This window comes from Notamacropus eugenii, chromosome 1, assembly GCF_028372415.1.
Source record: "Notamacropus eugenii isolate mMacEug1 chromosome 1, mMacEug1.pri_v2, whole genome shotgun sequence".
In the NCBI taxonomy this organism is placed as follows: Eukaryota; Metazoa; Chordata; class Mammalia; order Diprotodontia; family Macropodidae; genus Notamacropus; species Notamacropus eugenii.
The window spans coordinates 315728631-315736087 of record NC_092872.1 but is presented as its reverse complement, the minus strand read 5'-3'; positions in this window follow the sequence as shown (position 1 = coordinate 315736087).

Sequence of the window (7457 nt, the reverse complement as noted above, 5' to 3'; positions counted from 1 at the left end):
ATAAAAGTCAGTCAACAAGTACTTATTAAGAAATGACAGTGTTGTGCTGGGCATTATTCTGGGTACTGGAGATACAAAGAATAGCAAAAATGACCCCTACCCTTAAGGAGTTTTTGTTCTAATGGCAGAGACAATTTGTAAATATTTAGGTACATGGAGGATCTATACAGAGCCAGTGTAAAGCAGTCATAGAGGGAAAGGATCTGGAAGACTGAGACGGGCCTCTTGTAGAGGGTAGTATTTGAGCTGAGTCTTGAAGGAATTCTTCCAGAGAAACGGTGTATAGATGAGAGGAACAGTGAATTCTGATTCATGTCCATTCTTGCTGATGATTCCTTTGTTAGTGATGCCTGATGCTACGCTTCCTTGCTACTTTCTTGGCAGCAGTATAGACCACAGGTTTGGTGTTAACTGGGATTGTGTTAACTTTAGAAAAGCTACCATATTGGTTATATGTGCCTGGTGCATGTTCTCCTTGAGCAAACATAGCCAGAAGAAGGAATAAAGAAAAAGACAAATCTGCTTTAATGAAACTTCCAAGTTAGATCTGCAAGCCTAAATAAATTCATAAAACTACCCAGAATTGAGGACATAATATCATTGAAAAAAATATTAATATTCTACTGAGTTTTAGGCATAATCCTACTCGAAACAATTTTTATTAATGCTAATAGCTAGCATTGATGTAACACTTTAAGGTTTGCAAAGTATTTGGCAAATATTATCTTCTCCTGGCAGGAGTCCTGGGAGGTAGGTGCTATTATTAAGTGGTGGCATAGTGGTTATGTTAAGGTCTAAGGGTGTTGGGAACTCCGAAATTCAAGGGCAAGAGATTAGGGTCTGGCATTGATTGAATTCGACTTTCTTTCAAGTCAGAGACAAGGTTTACTAAAACACTGGTTGGAGTGGGCAAGATTTTAAGAATCTGAGCATTTGTGAAGGTTGTATTGACAAGTGGGTCAGATTGAATCTGAGCAGTTTAAGGGGGGACAAGATAGATCTTAAAAACAGAAAGACTTCGGGAAGATCTGGATTTGGTCAGAGTCACCTATACCTTTGGGGTGAGTGGGAGGTAACAGGGAAGGGGGTCTAGATTTAACCAAGGGTGGGAAGTGACCTGTATGGGTTGGGCTAGGTTTAAGGTAAAGTAGAATTGGAGTTTTGGGCATGGGGCCACAATGAAAGACCAGTTGAAAGGATTATTGGGATGAGTTGATGCCTCAGGCAAAGCCTAGGACCTGGGCCATGTGAGAAAGTCCTGGGGTTTTTACTTTTTTGGTCCATATTTCAAAGACATGGTTCTTTCCTTTTAAGGGTTCAGATCCCATTCCCATAAGATAAAATGTTGGACATGGATTTAGGAAGATCTAAGTTCAAAATCAGTCACAGATATTTAGTAGCTGTGATGGGGTCCATGATTAAGCCATGACCTTCCCCCCTTACCCCAAAAGAATTTGAATCCCATTTTTCCATAGGCCCAGGAAATCTGACCTTGAATTCTCCTTGAATCTTCCTACTTGATCTGGCTTTTCATGCCCAAATCTGTTATCCTAACCTACCCTAGCCCTCCATAGTCTGTTACCTTGGGATTGTCTCCAGGTTACCTCCCACCCTTGATCCTATCAAAATCCCATTCTCTTGGTTCCTGGAATCTGACTTCTAATCACCCCAGTCTCATGAAGATCCTCCTTAGACCCCTCCTCAAGACCCTCCCCAACCCCCTTCTCTAGTTACCTCAGACTACTTGGCCACTCCTAGATCTCTCCCACCTTCTGTATGTTAGATCCATCTTGCCTCCATGAAGGTGTTCAGATGCAATCTAGTCTAGCTCAGATTTAATCTGGTCTGCTGACATTAGTGATACAAATGCTGAGATTCTTTAAGAGTCAGCCCAATATGGTAAATCTTTAATAAACTTCGTGTTTTTTTGGCTAAAAGAAGTCTTGGGTTGAATTCATTGGGGCAAGACCCAGTGGGTCACTATTTTGGGGTTCTGAGAGCCCTTAAACCTCAACAGCTGTGTGACCTGGAGCAACCCACTTAATTTTTCCCACATCAGTTTCCTTACCTATAAAATGGGGATAGCAATAGCAACTACCTCACAGGGTTGTTGTTTGAGGATCAAATGATATAATTTTTGTAAAAGTGCCTAGAACATTGTAGACACTACATAAATGCATATTCCCTTCCTCTTATTATCCTTATTTAAGAGATAGAAAGCAGGTTAAATGACTTGCCCGCACAACTAGTAAGTTTATGAGTTCAGATTTGAACTCAGATCTTCCTCAAGTCCAAGTCCAGTGATCTATAACATTAATATAAATTCAAGCACTGTCCTTTTGAGTAAGAAATGTCCGAACTGGCAGAGTCCCTCATGCCCTCAGACATGTTCCTAATGTAAGACCTTTTGAAAAATAACATTTATAGGAATCTTGAACAACGAAAATTTCAAATTTGATGGCACCTAGATACACAATTTAGTACTAACATTCTATTTCAGCTAATAGAACAATGGTCACTCAATCTTTTGGGAACTCCCTTAGAATTCAATCCCTCTTTGACCACTCCCTACAAAGATTCTATCCCTCATTTGGTCACAGTTGTTCTGAAGTAACCTAGAGACAACCTCCTTTTTGATCCATACTTTACCCTTCAGGGGATGGGGAAAGAATTTTCTGCTTTTCAAAGGATCTCTACTCTAATCCCTTCTAGTAGATCTATCAAGAGACCCCTGGCTCTTGTCCTTGGCCCAGTTACTGCAAGGAAGGAGTCCTTCCTGATTTGAAAAGAGGGAAGCAGGAAACTGTTTTGGAATTGATAAAAGAAAAATTGATAAGGTTTCTCTCTTTAAATGGACCAAAGTTTAGAATAATTTTAAAATTCTTTCCTAATATTTTCAAAAGGGAGAACAAATGGCTTTCTCTACATCTATTGTATCAAAGCCTTTAACATTTCTTTTTATCCATTCCAGTGATTCCAGGAAAAGTTCCCTTGTGCGTTACAGGATGTCATCTGAGATATGTAGCCTTAGTTCAAATGGAAAAGTTTCAACTTCTAAAAAGGTGATGAATTCAACTTTTCCAGGGACTGGAATTATAGATTGTAACCCAACTCAGTTTTGAGTAATTGCCAACAGTGCTAGACAATAGAGGGGAATAGGGAAAATCTAAGTTTTTTTCTTTTTTTAATTACACAGTCTAGTAGTCACTAAACCTGCCAAATGTTTGGTTTGCTTCTTCCTAGTCATGGGACCTATTGAATGAGAAGAAACAACAAAGTAGTAGAAAAAGTGCTAGATTTAGAATTAAGAGACTTAGGTTTAAATCTGGACTCTCACATTTACTAGTTGTGTAACCTTAGACAATTCACTTAGGTTCAATTTTCTTGTCCACAGTGTACTCATGTACACAATAACTAATGTTATTGTGAAGAATGTCCTCTACAAAATCTAAAAATTTCATAGTTATTTTGTATACCTCAGTTTGGTTTCCTCTTTAGAGAGAGAGAGGCTCCTATTTCAACTTAAAAGGGTCACAGTTTTATGTGGCTCATTATTATGTAGATCTAAGTATTATTTACATTGAACCCTGGCCCCCAAACACAACTGTAACACACTCTCTGAGTTCACTCTTAGCTCCCACTCCCATTACCAGGTTGTGTACCCAGAGGATGGCTGACTATTGTTCATTTTAGGGTTCTAGGAGTAATCCTGATGGGTTGTATTCTAGAATGACATATCATGAGCCCCCATCTGGTATGGTCCCCATACCAATCAACCAGCTGACACCAATTAGCTTTTCCAAAGAGTCATTTACTCTGAATGTATAGCAAAGACAGAAGTTAGAAAAAACATTCTCCAAAGTAGAAGTGCACTTTCTCCTCTCCACACACAATTTCATGGAAGATGGGACTCACATTTAAAGTACAAAGGCATCAGGCACATGTATAAGGAATATATGTGTACCTCTTGGCCTTGGGAGTCTTTGATGGTTCCAATGGATCTTCTGAATTCACTGACCTTCCTCAAAATATCCATTCAGCTAAGAGCAAGTAAAAAGAAATAAAAGAAACAGAGGCACAATATGCTTAAGAATAGATGATGGCAGCATGGAAAATGAAACTATTGATGCCCTTCTGACACCAACCAACTCTTTATAGTTCTTGATTCACTGATTGCTAGTAAGGACAACACAAAAAGACTGAGGGAGAAGTGTCAATCTTTTGTATGCAAATTCAATTCCAGCTGTGTGCTTTGAGTCTTCAGTCCTTCTGGCTCTGAAGACACATAAAGTTGTTTTTTTTTTCACCACACTATAAGAATTTCTGAGTTATCATGGCCAAAACTGACTTCCATTTGCACATTGGTAGATTGGCAATAGCCAGAGAACATCTATGATGCTGAAGTGGTCTGTATTACAATATGAATATACATATTCTTAAATAGATATGTATTCTCATTTATGTGAGTATCCAACCCCATTTGATTGGGGGCAATCAGTAGAATCTCCAGTCTCTTGGACTAGGAGTCAGGCACACACATTTTAGCTCTGCAGGGAGAGATATGTGCTCTTACTTAGTTCTGAAGAACTTATACCCTCTCAAGGCCTGTGTTCCTGGGCCACTTCTGATGATACCTATGTTCTGGCCCCTTGCTACAGGGCATGGGAAGCTAGAGACTCCTGGTTGTTCCACCAGTCCCCAGAAAGTGGGAACAGACAGAGACTATAACAAAAAGGAGCCAGAAAGAGTTATCCACTTTGTAGGTTTACATGAAGAGGGCAAAGTCTCTCTATCCCTCTCTTCTTTGCTTCTGAATCTGTGATTCAGGGATTCTAACCACTCTCCATTGAACTTCCAGAACTCTCTTCTCCTGCCCAAAAACAGCTAGGGCAGTTTCACAAGCATGGCAATTAATATGCATGCTGCCTCAGTTGAGCCTAAGATTGTCCCTCAAGTCCCTAGCTGTCTCATCTGCTTTGGTTTTTTTTTTTTTCACCTAAACATGGATGACTAAATGGCAACACTGAAATGGCTGTTTCTAGGCTTGACTACCTCATGAGCTCAAGACTTCCAGAGTCTAGATGCTGACTGGTAGTTGAAAGTGCCTCCTGCAACTACACCACTTTTAGCAGAAGGAGATAACCTCCAGGAAGAACATTCTGGAATCCTAAAGTTCAAGCCATGACCTGGTTTTCCAGAAAACCTGAACGTTCAGTTGTTCAGAAGTCGTGGCTATAGAAAAATATAACAAAAATCATAGGTTATTACCCATAATTTTGTATGCATTTATTGGCTACTATAAGTTCTCTGAGATGGATTATTGTGTCAGGTTTTAAGTATTTGTCAATTTGTACTTATGAGTCTTTTTGAGTTTTAATCATTCCTTTTGTGGTAGAGAAAATAAATAATTGTCCTGTACCTGATACATTGAATAACTTTTCTAAAAGGGACATCTATTAATCTCTTTTGAGAAGACTATAGATATGAATCAAATCTAAACTTTATTTATAAGATTTCTCCCAGGAATAAAGTGGCATAATGAAGCAGAGAATGTGAGAAAAAGCCTGAAAACCCTCTCTTAGGACCAGGTTCCTCATGGAACTGAAACCAGGTCCACTTGAGACCAGAGCACGGGCCGCTAGGAGAGGATGGTAGATACTGTGATGCACATCACAACCCAGCCATACCTGCCCAACCTATGTAATCCTGACCTTTCCTCCCATGAGTTCACCAAAGGGATATACCCAGGGTCAGTGCTGGTAAATGTTTAACAACTAGGTCTCATATACACATACATATGATATACATCACACACTTTTAAGGTTTAATCTGTATTATGAACATTTTATTCATCACTTGTTAAGTCTAAACAATCAACTAAACAATAAATCAGGTCCTAACGTACAGCATCTGCCAATTTCCAAGGTGTAAATGCTCGCACAGAAAATTCAACAATCAGCTCTCAGGAACTAGTCTGAGCTGAATACACTCAACATGCTAAAGGCCTGTCTCATTTTCTCTTGAAATCACCAAGACATTCTTGGAATACATATTCATCATCTTTCACTGTTGCCGTGTGACCAGCCCATCTTCTTTTTCACTCATATATCTTTGATAGAATTCTTTATGATCCTGCATGGCCCCTCTGAGTGATAACTCATTTTCAACTCTTAAGAGATGGTTGTGTTCCATGACCCAGAACAATATAAAATAATTTTTTATTTGGACCAGAGCAAGACTTCACTTTTAGGGGGACTCCCTATGAAGAAACTACTTTTTATCCTTGCAGATCTGTAACCGTTGTGATTTATATTCTTAGACAGTAGCCTGAGGGGTTAAGTAATTTGTTAAGGTCATGTTACCAGTATTGTAAGAGTTGGTTCTTGAATGCAGGTCTTTCTGTCTCAGAGACCAGCTTTCTTTTCACTAAATAGTAATAATAATGATAATAACCAACATTTATATAGTTCTTATTATGTACCAGGCACTGTCCTAGCTAGGTGCTTTGCAATCATCTCATTTTATCCTCATAACAACCCTGGGAGGGTAGGTGTTATTATCCTCATTTTATTAGATGAGGAAACTAAAGTAAACAGAGGTTAAATGACTTACCCAGGGTGACACAGCTAGTAAGTGTTTGAGGGTGGATTTGAATTCACATCTTCCTGACTCTAGGTCTAGTGCTCTATCCGTTGTGTCATCTAACTACCCCATATTGCCTCTCGCCTCTAAAATGCTTGCATTAAAAAGATGGGTCTTTGTTTGAAGGAGAATAGGGATTGTTGTTGCTCAGTTGTTTTTCAGGTGCATCTGATTCTTAATGACTCCATTTGGGATTTTCTTGGCAAAGATACTGGAGTGGTTTGCCATTTCCTTCTCCAACTCATTTTACAAATGAGGAAACTGAGGCAAGGGTTAAGTGACCTCTCCAGGTTACGCAGCTACTGAGTATCTGAGGCCAGATTTGAACTCAGGAAGAGGAGTCTTCCTGACTCTGGGAGAGCATTCTATCCACTGTGTTACCAAGCTGCCGCCAGGCTGAGAATGGGGGACATTAAAGAACCTTGAATATTCCCAAAAGCAATCTATCATCTTCTCTTCCCCTTATTTTATTGTGGATCCAACTCATTGTCCATCTGCTCTCCCTCTCTCTCTCTCCTCTCTCTCACTTTTCCTTCTTTCTCTCCCCTTCTTTTCAATATAAAAGCAAGCACACTGACACATCCAAGATGGTCTTCTATCATAAATTCTTGGATCTGCTTTTCTAAAAAAAAAGCAACTTTTGAGGGGTCAACAATCACTTCAATCAAGCACATATATCATTCACTTAGCTCAGGGGAAAAAGTCAGCACCCTGAACTTCAGAGAAAATACAAACAGAGAACCAAAGATCCACCAACAGACAAGGTTTCCACCTGTCTGGCTGTAAGCAATACATACATCACAGATCAACAGACA